Source organism: Mustela erminea, chromosome 20 (genome assembly GCF_009829155.1).
Source record: "Mustela erminea isolate mMusErm1 chromosome 20, mMusErm1.Pri, whole genome shotgun sequence".
NCBI lineage: Eukaryota > Metazoa > Chordata > Mammalia > Carnivora > Mustelidae > Mustela > Mustela erminea.
Genome location: NC_045633.1, coordinates 15807394 through 15822428, shown reverse-complemented (window position 1 = coordinate 15822428; position 15035 = coordinate 15807394). Strand labels below are relative to the sequence as shown.

Sequence of the window (15035 nt, the reverse complement as noted above, 5' to 3'; positions counted from 1 at the left end):
CAAAGGGAAGAGATGCAGATGGCCAGGTCTAGGAGAAGGGTGCAGAGAACTTCCATGCCTTCTCTGGGTATGTCACCCTCCTGGTTCCTGGAAGTATTCATCAACCTGGAAGCCTCCTCAACCTCATTCTTCCAGAGCTTTTATAGAGCTCACTCTTAGCTCTGCCTCCCCTCCCCAGCGTTTGAAAGTTCCCATCTTCTAACTACTGGCTCTTTCTGGTGACCAGCCCCCTCCCGAGGCTATCTAGGGACCCCATCCTAAGTCACGACACAAGCATAAACTCAGGTATGACAGTAAAGAACTCCTTATCAATAATAAGCCATCCCTGTCACTCAGGAAATTCCAAGAGTTTTAGGAGCTCTGTGTCAGCAACCAGGGACAGAAACTAAATCTATTTCTTATTCTACCTCAACGTGGCTATTTGTTTCTCTTCCCCCTAGACTCTGAATGCCCACGGGATGAGTCTAGTGACTCTGAATTTCCACAGCATGGCACGTAATTAGAATTAATACACAATTGCTGGTTTATTAATCCTGCCATTATGGTTGTTCTTTTATTAGTACTATAAAGTCTACCTCATACTTGCTTAGTTCTTTCAGTGACCTGAGCTCTGTGAAGTTATTTAGCGGAGGATTTAATGAATATTTTTCAGTATCCTTTCATCCAAGTCCAGAGAAGGCTACCACCATCCTGGCCAAGGTATCTAATTCTTTAGGACAGAACTCAGATCTCTTGACTCTGGAATACTGATTTCATCTTATCCTCAAAGATACCCAAAGAAACTTGTAGCATATTGGCCAGTGAGACAAAAGAATTTCCAACCCTAGAAATCTAGCTTCCTAATTCCCCTTTTTCTTTTTTTTTTTTTTAAGATTTTATTTTCTTTTTGCATTCTCATATACACATGCACAAGCAAGAGAGAGAGAGAGAACACAGGTGGGGGTAGGGGGGAAGAGAAGCAGACTCCCCACTGAGCAGGGAACCCAATGCAGCACTTGATCCCAGGACCCTGGGATTGACCTGAGCCAAAGGCACAAGCTTCACAGCTAAGTCACCGAAGCACCCTCTCTTTTTCTTATTATCTTCCCAGGTCATCCTTTCTCCATGGCTGCATAAAATAGAATCAAATGGAGCCCCACCATATTCACTCCACCAGGACCAAGAGCATCCCAGCTGCACAGCTCCCGCTGAAGACAGTGGTCAGAATGCTGTACATCTTCTTAAAAAAAAAAAAAAAGGCCACCCAAGGTTGCAGAGAGACTTTACAGTGACTTCAAAGTTGCAAGAGTAACTTTACAGTGAAAAACCTCACAAACAGAGTCAGAATCAACAGTGATGAGTCACAGTGGAATAAAAAATGACACCAGGGCACATGGCTGGCTCAGTCAGTAGAGCACGGGACTCTTAATCTCAGGGTTGAAACTTCAAGCCCCATGTTGGAGGTGGAGATTACTTAAAAATAAAATCATTAAAAAAAAAGAAAGAAAGAAATGAGACTGTACCTATCCCCCAAGAACCCATAATCGAAGCCTAATCATGAGAAAAGCATGAGACAAATCCCAATGGAGAGAGAGTCCACAAAATACCTGACCAGTACTTCTCAAAACTGTCACCAAAAACAGGGAGTCTGAGAAACCCTGACTGCCCAGAGGAGTCTAAAGAGATGCGTCAACTAAATACAGTGTGGTACCTTGGATGGGTCCTGGAACAGAAGAGGGACACTAGGCAAAAACTAAGGACGTCTGCATACAGTATGGACTCTAGTGATGCATCCATACTGGTTCATTCATTGAAACAAATGTGTTGCACTAATACAAGTTAATGATGACGAAAACTGAATGTAGGGTATAGGGGCAGCTTTTAGACAAGAGGCTTGAGCAATGGTTCACAGCGACCACCTGGCTAAGTACAGACAAGCCCACCAGACAACCTTTCTCAACATATCCAGAAGCCCTAACTGACCAGTGGGCTACTTACAACCCAGCGCAGTTGCCAAAACAGGGAAAATTCGATACATCGCCATACCTCCTCATCTTCCCCTTTTAAAAACAGTGCCTCCTTGCAGACAGCCTCCCCTCTGCATTCCCGCCCTCTGCTCCCCTCCAATGTATTCAGTAAACTTCTGTCTCTTTTGTTCTGCCTCAGGTGAATCCTTTCACTGTCCACACCATGGCTTCTACCCCCCATTTGGGGATCCCTATTTGATCAAGAAACAGAAACCATACAGAGTATATGGGAACTGACTGTACTATCTTCACAATCTTTTTTTAAATCCAAAACTGTTCTTAAAATATTAAGTTTATTTTTTTTTAAATGACCATTTTCTTAAATCTCTCCAAAGTATGATATCAATGTAAAACATTTCTTAAAATATTTACATTCGAGAAGGAGCTTCAGAATAGACCACATGAATAAAAGATAGTAAAAGCTGCAGAGAAACTGATTTCTCTAGAGAGTAAGAAAATAATAGCCAGGCCCTATTCATCAATACAAGGGATCAAAGAAAGAACATGCCGGAGGAAAGGAAATTATTCCGATTGGTGTCCTCCTGCAGAAACCATAAATATAGAGATGAAATTGTGCTATGAATCTCTCTTTGCAAAAGGGGAGGTGATCAATAGCTTACATCTAGTTTCACTGCTCTGCTGAGATGACACTGTTTCTAAACGGGGAAAAGTGAGTTGCCAATGAGAAATCGCTCTGATGACTAAGAGAGACATCGTCTTGGGAACTTCTAAATGGAGTCTGACTGCTGGTCTCTGTGCAGAACAGTTGTTACATGTCAGTTCTTTTCCAGAAGATGGAGCCTTAGTCTAAAATATGGACGCAAGACAAGTTGGCAAACAGAGCCCAGAATGATGAAGTTCAAGGAAAATGCATAAAAATGCAGTCTATATCAAGGAGGGTTTCAAAAGGATTTTAAATCTCCTTGGAGATGAGTTCATTTGCCCTGATTCTCCTACCCATTATAAACATCCATTGCTTCAACTGTTTTATCCAGGCAAAAATGAAAATTGCAGTGAGAGTCATAAAAATAATTATGTACCATCTTTTCCTGTGGCATTTCTCTTCCCTGAAGTCTAAAGACTCAATATTAACTTGTTGTGCACTTTGTATGTTGACGGAGGTGACATTTAAGTTCACTGTTCTGGTAAATTTATGACAGTTATGAATTTTCTCCGAAATATTTAGATGTGAAATTCATCTCTCATGCTTTATTCTAAAATAGATCAATCTGACCTGGCCCATATCTCAGTCATATTTTTCTCATTTCAAGCCTCCACATACAACACCCTAGGGATGAATTCTGATTGGTATATGTTATGGACTGAATGTTTATGTCTCTGTAAAATTCATAAAATTCACCCTAACAGGACGGTATTAGGAGGTGGGGCATTTGGGTAATGGTGGAGTTCTCATACATGAGATTAGCGCCCTATCACAGAGCACCAGGGGACTCCCTTTTCTCTTCTGTCAAGTAAGGATGCAACCATATATGAATGAAGAAGCAGGCTCTCACCAGACCTATTGGACTTCCCAACCTCCAGAAGGAGGAGAAATACTGCTTTCAAGCCACCCAGTCTTTGGTATTCCATTATAGCAACCTGGATGAAGTAAGACACGTATCTTGATTCACTCGCTCATTTTGACTCATCACAGTGGCCAGGGGGATGGTCCCAGGAGGAGCGAGGATGGCTCACGTGCCCATTCCTATGCGTAGCCAGCAATGTGGGATGACGGCACTGGCTACTGCCTACCTTCCTTGAGGCCAAGGAATCTGAACAAAATTTATATTCTGTTAGTTGGGAAGAAGAGAGGGTAAAAGATGTTTTTACACAATAAATAGTTCCCACCATGTTCTGTGTATCAGTTAGCAACTGCTGCACAACAGACTTCCCCAGAACTCAATGACTTGAAATAACAGGCATTGGAGTCTATATAGGTCAGCTGGGTGGTTCTGCTCATCTCAGTTGGGCTCACACAAACATCCATGCTAGGTGTAGGTTAGGTAAGTGGCTCTGCTGATCTAGGCTGGGCTCTCTTAGAGAGAGAGCCCAGATCAGCATGGAAGGTGCCCTGACAACAGACTGAGGCCCTGACTCATTTCATGTCATGGAAGGTGCCCTGACAACAGACTGAGGCCCTGACTCATTTCCCAACATGGCCGCCTTCTCTAGCAAGCTAACTTGGGCTTGTTCACATGACAGTCAGGGTTCCAAAAGGAAGTATAATAGCTAAAAGGCTCTCTTGAGACCTTGGTCCAAAACTGGCACACCCTCAATTCTGTTACATTCCACTGGCCAAAGCAAGTCATCAGGCCAGCCCACACTGAAGGGCCAAGGACATGGGGGGCCTGGGTGGCTCAGTTGGTTAAGCATCTGACTACTGATTTCAGTTCAGGTCATGATCTCGGGGTCCCGCGACGGAGCCCCACATTGGATTCCTTGCTCAGTGGGGAGTCTGCGTCTCTCTTTCTCGCTCTCCTTCTGCCCACCCCATACTCGTGCTCTCTCTCTCTAAAATAAATAAATAAATCTTTGAAAGGCCAGGACCAGTACTCTGTCTCTGGATGGGAGGAGCAGCAAAGTTTTGTTATAAAACGGAGTTAGAGAATAAGAATTATGGTTGTTTATGCAATCAATCTACATCATATGTTCCTTCACATGATTTTTTTATATAAACTTTGAGCATCTTTGACCATATTTATAAGTGTAGATGGATCACAGATGAGTTGAAAGATTGATCAAGCAAAAGGGAATTTTATTATCCTCACAACCACACCCACCCCCAATCCAAACACACACATTTTATGCAATCATATCATTTGGAGCATTTGCTCCCCATTTTGGTGGGGGTTTTACTGCATTTTCACACCATATACACATAGTATATAAAGACTGGCCATCAGCTCTCCAAGGATCTCAGAGAAAACCTGTTGGTTGAGCAAAGCTAAGTTTATTATGTCCATTGCAGTAAGGAAGAACACCAGCTTGACAGGGTCTTGGTAGTATCTCAAAATGGAGAAATTATTATCAGGGAGGAAAAACGTATTCTCTACCCTCTTAAGTTATTTTTCTGTTTTTGTTTTTGTTTTGTTTTGTTTTTTTAAGATTTTATTTATTTATTTGACAGAGAGAGCAAGAGAGCACACTTAGGGGAGTGGGAGAGGCAGACTCCCCACTGAGCAGGGAGCCAATGCAGGGCTCTATCCCAGGACCTCAGGATCATGATCTAAGCCAAAGGCAAGACACTCAACCAACTGAGACACCCAGTTGCCCCACCCTCTTTTTTATCTGGGGCCTGTGAATTAAACTAGGGGAAAAGTCATATATTTTATCAATATTTGTATGCATAGGAGTTCACAGAAAGTAGGAGAAACTTTTCTTAAAAAGATTTTATTTATTTATTTGACAGAGGGGAGAGAGAGATCACAAGTAGGCAGAGAGACAGGCAGAGCGGGAGGGGGAAGCAGGCTCCCCACTGAGCAGAGAGCCCGATGCGGGGCTTGATCCTAAGATCCTGAGACCATGACCTGGGCCGAAGGTAGAGGCTTAACCCACTAAGCCAGCCAGGTGCCCCAAGAAGGAAAAACTTGAAAAAGCTCTTAGACTCAGGTCTTGTATACCCTTTTAACAAAGGAAAGAGTGTTTGGGCTCCAAGGGACAATAAAATATGGGGAAAGGACAAGGAAATATGTGGAAAGAACTAATGCAGAAAAGAGTTATTTTAGTAGGATCTGTTTCTACAAACCCATCTTGCTCTAGACTTCCCATCTATAATGATGAGGGTTGCTTTACTCTCTCTGGTATTGTGGGAAAGGGAAGGGTAACTTCCTCAAAGAAATACCCATGCTCTGCTTTCAGTCAGCTTAGGAGAGGGTGGGAACTTTTCCTGCATTTGTTCTTTTTTTTTTTTTTTTTTTTTTTAAGTGATTTCTCATGGGACTCAAACTCACAACCCCCAGATCAAGAGACACATTCTACTGACTGAGCCAGCCAGGCACTCCCATTGTTGATTCTTAATTGACTTGAGTGCAAAATAATCCTAACACCAAAGTGGCATGTTTGGGGGTGACATATTCTGATACCCTTCATTAGCAAAGGGCATTCATAGGATTTTAGAGCTTGGGGGTTGGGTGATTCTCATATGGGTTTCACAAGGTAGGGAACCATCAAGGATTGGACATACTTTATGGCGAAACTGCTCTAGGTAGGGAGAAACAGTGATTCAAATTCAAGCAAATCCTGAGGAACAACCTATTTACTCTGGTCCACAGCCTTATCTTCCAAGAGCACGTATTTCCCGGAATCAGCAACTCAATGTTTTATGCCTGGTCTCTGTATTATTTAATATAAACATGGCAGAATACTGGTCCTGGTATGGTTTAATTCAAGGACAGGAAATTATGTCAGTTTCCATTCTCAAATACATTCAACATGCTTCACTGAGCCCCGACTTTTCTTTCGCTCTGGCTGTCTCTGCATAAAATGTCCCATGACCTTACTTCTTAAAAGCATGAGATGATTTTGAACTGCAAACAAAGTTTAAATTCAGGCAAAACAGTCAACAAAATACTGAAAAAGCTAGCTCAGTTCCAAGTAGGGAATTAGTTGAAAGGCCTGATTTCACTATTTTTGCAAACAGGACACAGACTCCCACACAACCTCTTTTAAAAATCACTTCATCTTCAGAAAAGCCAATTTTCTCAACCAAGGTTCAGTACATTTTTACAGTAACACTGTAAAAAGCTCTAACACTGGCAGATTCCAAAGAAAATGAGGCAAGATATAAGACTTAGAATACTACTCCTTGAACATACGGCTAGACACTTTATTTAAAGGAAAAGACAAGGCATTCGAAGAGGCTATAATTAGAAGATGACTTCACGTACTGCTCACAAGAATAAGGAGCTTTCCTAGGACCCCGAACGTTGGAGAAAATGGCCTCTGGCATTTTGAAGAATGGCCATATCTTCCCAAGTCAATAAACATGAAAAGACATACTCCATGAGCAGAAAACTGTGTAACGGGATATACTTTCTGTTGTCCATTGATGGAGTAAGATGATGGACTTTATTTTCTGCTGTTGCTATGGCGATCATTTCCCTTTCTCGGATGGACAACTGCACCATGATTTGGTGAGGTCAGCCAATGCCCAAATAAGCTAAGCCGGGTGGCAATTAGCCACCTTTTGCTGATACAATCAAGAAGGCTTTCTGTTCACCAGTTCCACTCCATTCTTCATGCAGCCATAAAGCTACCTTCAACGAGATAAATCATTATCTATATAAGTCACACCCCTATTTACAAACCCCAGCAATGCTGTCTCCATGGATTAGTCTAACTCTGTTACTTGGCCCCTGGCTCTCTCACCAATTTTTTACTTTGTGCCAGTCTCCCTTGAACCGGTTTCTCATCATTGGGAGGTTTCTGTCTACCCTGGCACACCTGTTCCTTCTGCTTGGAATGCTCTCCCCCCAGACCCCTACATGGCTGACTTCTACTATTCCCTTGGCTGGCAGGAAATTTTGCCTTTACAGAAAGGACTTCCCTGCTACCCTAAAAATGTACGTCTTCCCCAGCGCTTGCCCCTTTCAACTCTCAGCTCTCTGTTTTTATCATAATTACCCCCAAATTGTAAGTATATTATGTATGTGTCCGTTCACTTATTTACTGTCCTTCTCTCCTAATACAACGTGGCTCCCGTGAGAATGCGGACGCTGTCAGTCTTGTTCACTGAAATATCCCCAGTGCCTGCCACATCTAAACTCAACAGATATTTGTTGAATAAAATGAATGATAAAGGTCAAGCCAGCAGAGAAATGAATGGGGAAGGGAGAGAGGAAGGAGAAAGAGTTATCTGATCACGTGATTTGGGCTGTACCAGAATGCGGTACCTGTAGGCTTTTCAACTACAGGGAGTCAAAAACTCTCTATTTATTCCTTCAGCCAGTTTGGCTGGTACTCCTGTCCTTTACTATTGAAAGATCACTCTAAACACATATTTTTGTTGGTGGTAGTGGTGGTGGTGTGTCCTTCAATTTTAATATCTTGCTATAGATTTTGCTTTTGAAATAACTGCTATTGAATTCCTATGTGCAAGCCAGTTTTTTGTCAGGTTATACGGTCTTTCCCCATTCTCCAGCATTGGTTATGGAGGATGATCATAGCTATAGATTTTTACTAATTCTGATTTTCTCCTCAGTAAAACACCTACAGTCAGACACAGGGTGGGTGCGGGGAGGAGGGCACTCAGGGGAGGGGAGAGAAATCTGTGACAAATCTGAAGGCCTATGTCTTCCAGAAATCCCTCATCCACCTGAAAGCAAAAACTCAAAAAGGAATATAGAACTGTCATAAAGTCCTTGGCTTTCCACATGTCCCCAGACTTGAAAAAACTTATTAGAAGGGGTCCCCAGATATATGCCTCTTCTGTCCCTACTTCTCTCAAGCCCCTTTCCATAAAGCTGCGCGAGAGTTCAGTTATTTTATTCAGGGGGAGCTGCTCTGCACAGGGAAAACGGATAATGAGCACTGTCTTTGGGGATAAGAAATGTGGTCGGCCTTGGGTAGAAGGGAGTGGAGAAGATAAAAGTCCTTGAAAGAGGAACAAGGAGATAAAAGTTCAGTGTCCTTGGAAAAGCGAGAGATCATTTTAGAACAAGATAAGCAGACACGCTTGGAGCCTGGGTTGGGATAGAAAACAGGACCCCACCTCTTGGGCAGGGAAAGGGGGAGGTGGTGGAGGGGGGGTGGTCTGCATGCCTGGGGAAGGGCATCTTAGAGAGAAGGGCAGGGGGTTCTGTAAGCCACGTCTGCGACTGCTTCTTGGACTGCGGGAGCAGGGCTGTGTCTTTACTCCATCGGTTGGGAAACTGCTGTAAAAGGCTTCCAAATTAATAACAAAACTAAGCCACGCAGGGCTTACTGGGTGCCAGGTTTGATTTTCAGTGCTTTTCATACATTCACCCATTGAACCCCATCAAAGACAATCCAGAGCTGGACAGTGAGATGGCAAAAACTGATACTCCTCAGAAACTATTGCCAACAGCGTGGAGAAGGGGTCAGTGGAAAACCAGGCTTGATTGAGAGGACAAGGAAGGGGGAACTGGTCGGTAGCTCAGGAGCAGGATGGAGGTTGGTGGGTGGGAATGTTCTAAGAGGGACCATGAAGGGTCGGGGGGCTTTCTGGCTAAACTGACCTAACAGGATTCTTGCCCAGCGCAGGCCACGGTGTCAGAGACCAGCCGGAGGTAGGAGGGGTGGAGGGCTGTGCTTGGGATCCGCGAGGATCAGATACTGAGGGCATGGATCTGGGTCAAATGCTTCACTTGACGGGATCCTTGCTGAAGGTGGAGAATGCAGAGAAGAGCATCAAAGCCCGAAGTCGAGACCTCGCTGCAGAGAGCAGAGAGGAGCTTGACTGAAGTTTGGTCGGGGAGAGAAGTCTCCCTCAACCCCTTCAAACAACTCCCTGGGATAGAACACTGTCACTTTTACACCCTTCTATATATGGGAACACTGGGGCGTAGACGGGCCTGCCGGCCGTGGATTCAGCATCCCGTGCTCGGCAGCGGACTTTACAGCAGGCATGGAGGGGGCTGCTGTCGATCTGCTGTGCACGGGGCTAGTTGGGGCCAATCAGCAGCCCACGATCCCCCTCTTGTATCTCAGTGTCGGTGGTTTGGAAGGTGACTGCCTCCTCGAAGGATCCCTCCAAGGCCTTCTGAAGTAAAATCCATATATTCCATACTATCTGTTTTTCAAGTGAAGGGGATCCGGATACATCACCCCAAGATACGGCACTTTGGCAAGAGGATGGAGCTGAAGGTATTTGTCTTCCAGAAATCCCTTACCTACCTAAAAGCAAAGGTTTCCAAAAGAACTTACCTGTCCTAAGAACCCTCTCAGTCATACCCATCTCCCATCTTATCTCCTAAAGGCCCCTTTATCTTCCAAAAAAGTCGTTTGCTTTCCCATAAAACCCCTGTCTCCCCCTTTCTTTTGCCCTACGAAGTTGGGCATATAGACCCCACATTCTCACTACGTCTGTGAACTATTCATCTGTGGGTACTCCCACATGTCTGTGCCATGCAGGGGCTAACAAACTTGTTAGATTTTTCTCTTGGTTTTCGTCTGTTTGTTTTTTTAAATTTTTCTCTTGTTAATCTGTATTTTGTCAGTCTAATTCACAGGGCCCCAGCTGGACGATCTAAGAGAGAGAGGGGGGAAAGATTTTTTTTCCCTCCCTTCTACAACTCAGACCATCTTAAACACACCCTCCGCATTTGGTGGAAATCATCCAGGCTTTTTTTGCACAATGAAGCAACAAGCATTTTTGGAGCCTGGTTTTATCCACACAGATGAACTCTCTCACGTCACAGCCACATTCCCTGATGTCTCAGCTCTGGGGGTTGGAGCCTAGAGGTTTGAGAGAATCGATTATACTGGGTAATACAGTTTATTTTAACCCAAAGTAATTTTATGATGCCTTTGCATTTTAAACAGTCTTAGCAGAACTGATCGAGAGAACTGACTCAGTTAGTTACTGATGTCTAAAAAGACACCCCCAAACTTAGTGGCTTAAAACAGCAACGAGTTAGGATTTGTCACTTGTTCCTAGCCGAAAGGCCAAGGAGTGGTAAGTTATGATTTTTCATGATTCTGTGAGATGACCGGGCATTTCTTTCGGCTGGCCTCACCCGGGGTCACTCGAGTGGCTGCGTTCACCCAGAGGGTCAACTGGGCGAGTCAGGCGTGATGGCCCCACTCAGGCGTCTGCAGTCCGTGCTGCTGTTAGCCAAGGCACCTTCATCCTCCTCCTCCTCCCGGCCTCGTCACCAGCAACCCCCTAACAGGCTCCAAGCAAGCCATAATAATCCATTTTTCTAGCCCTGCTCACAGGTACTGCTTGTCTCAGAAACTAAAGCCAGACCCCAAAAGCCATAAGCTCCACAGAAGCCCCCAGTGACCCTGCTCTTGACCAGTTTGATCCAGTTCTGATGCTGCTAACCCTCTAGATGACCTTGAGATCCTTACTATCTAACTGTAATAACCAACCCCCCCGCCCCCCCCCAGCAGTGCCATGACAGGTCTGATTGGACCCATCTGCGGGAAGGAAAGAGGTAACACTGATTCCCAGAAGTCTCCTCCCTTTTCCCTCGAAACCCCCCAAATCAGCTTTCTTACCAAATCCTTCATTACCCTCGCCCTGTAAGACCCTGACCATGAGACCACATTGCAGAGAGGGGGATCTTTAAAGCATAAGCTCTGCTTCTCCATTCTCTGCCCACTGAATAAATTACTTCCTTGTCACCAAATACTGTTTGGGCTTTTGGCAAACAGTATGAAGCAGGAAAAGAACACGCCACTTTGGTAACATAACCCTACTGTAGGCTTCGTGGGCTTCCTTACTTAATCTCAGGAAAGCACTCAGAGAGAGCCAAGGCAGACTGGGTGAACGCAACATCTCTTCCATTACCTTCTATCTGATCAACGGCAGTCACCGGCCAACCCCCATTCAGGGACAAGAGAAATAGACCCCACCTCTGGATGCAAAGAGGGTCCAGTTGCCAATGGGCATATACACAGCAAGGGGAGGAATGGTGGCAACCATTCTCGCAAACCACTGAAAGCACGCGCACACTTACATTGTAGTGGACTTATTAACAAAAGGAACCAACAGAAGCAAAAGGTTTTCCAGTCATAAAAAAGGATAAAATCCTGCCATTTGTGATAACACAGATGAACCACAAGGGCATTATGCTAAGCAAAGTAAGTCAGAAAGAGAAGACACATACCATAAAATCTCACTTATATGTGGAACCTACAAACAAAACAAACCCCATAAAAACCAAGGACATAGATACAGGGGACAACAGATCGGTGGTTGCCGAGGTAGACTGGGGGGCAAGCTGAGAAATGGGGAAAGTGCCTCAAAAGATGAAAACTTCCAGTGATAAAATAAATAACTCCTGGGGATGTGATGTGCAGCACGGTGGCTGCAGTGAATAGTGATGCGGGAAACAAAGGAAGAAGAGAAATTAAATTTCCTGACTACCTACAGTCCATTGACAAAGTCTTGAAACAGGCGGAGAGACATTCCTCTAGGAATACAGCTGCCTCGACGTTAATACCTTGCTAAGGGCAAGAAGCAGTCTTAGTCCAACCCCCAGAATCCTGTAAGTCTATTTTAACATATAAAAATCCCTTTGGAAGCGTCCTTTATCTCTAAACCCCCAAGATACATATTGGCAATCATCCCCCAAGCATATGACCCATCAATATACATCTGAAGGGGGCGCCTGGGTGGCTCAGTGGGTTAAGCCGCTGCCTTCGGCTCAGGTCATGATCTCAGGGTCCTGGGATCGAGTCCCGCATCGGACTCTCTGCTCAGCAGGGAGCCTGCTTCCCTTCCTCTCTCTCTGCCTGCCTCTCCATCTACTTGTGATTTCTCTCTGTCAAATAAATAAATAAAATCTTAAAAAAAAAATAAAAATAAAAATAAAAAAATATATATACATCTGAAGGGTCTCATGACTACAGCTTTATTAGACAGTCATAAATGACTTTTTCCCAACAATAGCTAGCCCCCTCAAGGTCCTGGAAATCTTGCTTCCAGAATTCCTTAGAGACTTGGGCTATCCCTAACCCACTCCTAACTTCCAAGTATATACTGGGCCACTCCTCATGACTCCAGGCCAGCTCTTTCTGACCACGGGTCCTGTCCCTGTGCTTTAATGAAAACCACCTTTTTGGGAGCACCTGGGTGGCTCAGTGGGTTGGGCCTCTGCCTTCGGCTCAGGTCATGATCTCAGGGTCCTGGGATCGAGCCCCACATCATCAGGCTTCCTGCTCCGCAGGGAACCTGCTTCCCTCCTGCCTCTCTGTCTACTTGTGATCTCTCTCTTTCTGTCTGTAAAGTAAATAAGTAAAATCTTTAAAAACAAACCAATTTTTTGCACCAAAGACGTCTCGAGTATTCTTTCTTGCCTGCCAGCTTGGGACCCTAGCATCTTTCCCTACACCAACAGCACTGCACTGCGTATTTGAAAATAACAAAAATAGTATGTCTTAAAAGTTCTCACTGTAAGAAAAAAATGATGTCAGGTGATTGGATATTATCTAGACTTATTGTGGTGGTCATTTCACAATGTATGCAAGTATCGAACTGTTATGTTGCACACCTAAAATTAAGATAATGTTATGAGTCCATTATACACAATTTTAAAAAAAAAAGGAAAACGGTGCTTTAACTTTTTGAACAATTTTAATCTTTTCAGCACACTACCCTCCCTCCAACCCCAGGCCCTTCCCACATCTTGGCTTTCTGGAAAAATATACCATTGTGAAAATTAAAACCTGTTGAACGAAAAACACATAAACTCTTTCCCCTTGAGAAACTCTATTTGCAACATTTTTCAACTCTCAACAGTACGTAGATGTAACCACACACATCTGAATTTGAATCATAAGTCCCTTGGCTCTCTGGCTTTTTTCTTGGGTTGTTTTTAGTGGTTTTCTTGTCATGACGTCAAATGTAATGGCTGCACGTGTTAGGATCCTTTGAATAGCAATCAACAGAGACCCTTATCTACTCTCTTAAAATATAAGCACAATGGGGACACCTGCCTGGCAAAGTTGGTAGGGCATGTGGTTCTTGATCTCAGGGTCAAGAGTTTGAGCCCTGTGTTGAGGGCAGAGTTTACTCTAAAAAATAATAAAAAATCAGAAGAATGTACTGCCCCACAAAATTAGTAAACCCAGTGACAGAGCAAGCTTCAGCTGAGACCTGAGAGAGTAGCTCAGCCAGCGTTCCAATGATCTCATTCCTTTTAAACTCTCTTTTTAAAAAAAAAAAAATATTTATTAAATTGAGCTTTGCACCAAATAGCATTATGCCACAAAATCTCTATGTATTTTCTTTTGAAACCTGTGTTGCATAATTTCTTCTTTTTATTTATTTGTTTGTTTTAGTAATCTCCACACCCAACACGGGGCTTGAACTCACAATCCTGAAATCAAGAGTCATACATGCTTCTGACTGAGCCAACCAGGTGCCCCTCTTTTGAAGTATCTTTGTCTTCTCTAAAACCGACTTCGAACCAAGTCTGTAGAGGCGTTCAGAACACGACACCCCAAAATATGCTGCTTTTGGGGTGGAAAATTTTTCACTTGACCCTTCTTGGTTCTTTGGATAGTCTAGTAATAAAATGACATATAAAGAAGATTAAAAGGAGAAAAACAAATTTAATTTTGTATGTACAGGAGTCCCATTAAAAACAGGGGACCCCAGGGCTGCCTGGGTGGCTTGGTCAGTTACGAGTCTGGCTCTTGGTTTCAGCTCAGGATATAGTCTCAGGGTCCTGAGACTGAGTCCCACATTGGGAGTCTGCTTGGGATTCTCTCCCTCTCTCTCCCCCTCCACCCCTTCTGCTTGCACTCTCTCTAAATAATAAGTAAGCTTTTTTTTTCTTTTTTTAAAGTGAGACCCCAAAGCAGCCAGGCAGCTGAGACTTATATGCCATCCTGAGCTAAGGAATGCAATATGGGCCCAGGGCATCAAGAGGGAGAATGATTCACAGGAAAATAAGAGCAGATGTTTGGTAATCAGAGAAGCTGGGTAAAAATTCATCTCTGGTAATAGGCCTCTTTATGGGCCAGGCCCCCCATCTAAATTCTCGTAGGCAGTCAAGGAAGAGGTAAAAGTTTTTCTTGAGTCTGCAAGGTCTTGATTGCCTTCAGCTCAAAATAATGCACCTGCCAAAGTGGCACCTTTGGAGGTGGCATATTTCACTCCAATTCACCACGTTGCCATATTGATTATCTTGCGCTGAAGGCACTTGAGAAGCAGCAGATGCGGGAAGAGCTCTTTGACCTCTCTTTCTACCTCAAACCAAGTCATAAAATTTTGCATAGGAAAGGTACCCTCTCTGCACCAGGAGAAGGAGAACATTCTTATCTCATAAACTGGGTGTCAGCACCAATGTGGATCTGCACCAACCAACCTGCTAACATCACCCCTGTCTTCCAGTA

The 15035-nt window shown here is 44.0% G+C and overlaps 1 protein-coding gene across 4 annotated transcripts in view; it reads right to left on the bottom strand.

The window, feature by feature from the left end:
• The window catches only part of GRIN2A (glutamate ionotropic receptor NMDA type subunit 2A), a 609475-nt gene that overhangs the window by 466007 nt on the left and 128433 nt on the right, over positions 1-15035 (bottom strand). For 2 of the 4 annotated variants that reach the window (XM_032327995.1, XM_032327994.1), the window contains exon 1: positions 1140-1214. The exons of 1 other annotated variant lie outside the window; for it this stretch is intronic. The gene's annotated coding sequence lies outside the window, so the exon portion shown is untranslated. Of the gene's footprint in view, positions 1-1139; positions 1221-15035 lie in introns of those variants that run through there. One more of the 4 variants, XM_032327998.1, reaches the window with a different exon arrangement.